This window comes from Lipotes vexillifer, unplaced genomic scaffold, assembly GCF_000442215.2.
Source record: "Lipotes vexillifer unplaced genomic scaffold, Lipotes_vexillifer_v1.1 C26593156, whole genome shotgun sequence".
Classification (NCBI taxonomy): Eukaryota; Metazoa; Chordata; class Mammalia; order Artiodactyla; family Lipotidae; genus Lipotes; species Lipotes vexillifer.
Window position 1 is genome coordinate 1 of NW_006789800.1, and position 1,235 is coordinate 1,235.

Consider the following 1,235-nt stretch of genomic DNA (forward strand, 5'->3'; position numbering starts at 1 on the left):
TGCTTTGCTTTTCTCTTTTGCCATTAACATCTTCTAACATATATTTATTTTGGTTATTGTCTGCCTCTCCCCAACCCCCACTGATTAGAATGTAAACTCTACAAGGGCAGAGATTTTTGTCTTTTTTTTTCCACTGCTGCCTGCCTTGCACATAGTAAGCACTCAATAAATATTAATTGATTGGATAAACCAGGTTTACTACAAAATTTAGTAAAAAGTAAGTCACTTCAGAAACACTATTTCAAATCTACCCTAACACAGGACCCAGTATCTAGAAGGTTCCCAGTATCTAGAAAGCCCTAGGACACTGGATTATGTCATAATCAGTGGTGTCATCACTGGGGAAATTCTCAAGTTGCCCTCTGATTTAAGCCTTTCAGGCCTTGAGGCCAGTGGGATTGAGGAACTTTCCGAGAGCAAAACAGCTCTTGAGAGCGTGTGGGCTCCACAGGCGGCAATCATAGGGGATTGGCCTTCCGAGAGAATGGGTGAACAGGAATCCCTGCAGACACAGGTCCTCCAGACTGCCTCGTTAAAGGACGGCCCAGCGAAGCAGGCAGCGTGGGTTCGCCGTAACTGTTCAGAGCCAGAAGAACCTACAAGATCACCTGTGGTCAATAAGAAGCCCAAGCTAGAGTTGACCAAAGCAGTGGTCATGGACCTTGGCACGGGCTACTGTAAATGGGGCTTGGCCGGGCTGCCAAAGCCCACCCACATGATCTCAACCACAGTGGGCAAACCCTACATGGAGACGGCCAAAACCGGGGACAATCACAAGGAGTCATTTGTGTGGCACGAGCTTATCAACCCAGAAGTTTGTCTCAAGCTAAATAATCTTCTGCGACATGGCATCATCATGGACTGGGATACAGTGTGGGATATCTGGGAATATCTTTTCCATCAAGAGATGAAGATTGCCCCAGAGGAGCACGCCGCCTTGGTTTCAGACCCGCCCCTGAGCCCACACACAAATAGAGAGAAGTAGGCTGAAATGCTGTTTGAGACCTTCAAAACTCCCGCAATGCATATCGCCTACCAGTCCCGCCTGTCCATGTACTCCTACAGAAGGACCTCCGGCCTGGTTGTGGAGGTCGGCCACGGTGTGTCCTATGTAGTTCCCATCTATGAGGGCTATCCTTTGCCCAGCATCACTGGACGGCTGGACTATGCGTGTTCTGACCTGACAACCTACTTGATGGGCCTGATGAACAATTCGGGGAAACACTTCACTGAGG

The 1,235-nt window shown here is 48.6% G+C and overlaps 1 pseudogene; it reads left to right on the top strand.

Annotated features, from left to right (window-relative positions):
* The first annotated feature begins 380 nt into the window (after nt 1-380).
* LOC103084622 (actin-like protein 7A pseudogene) lies at nt 381-1,228 on the top strand (annotated as a pseudogene).
* Nucleotides 1,229-1,235: the final 7 nt, after the last annotated feature.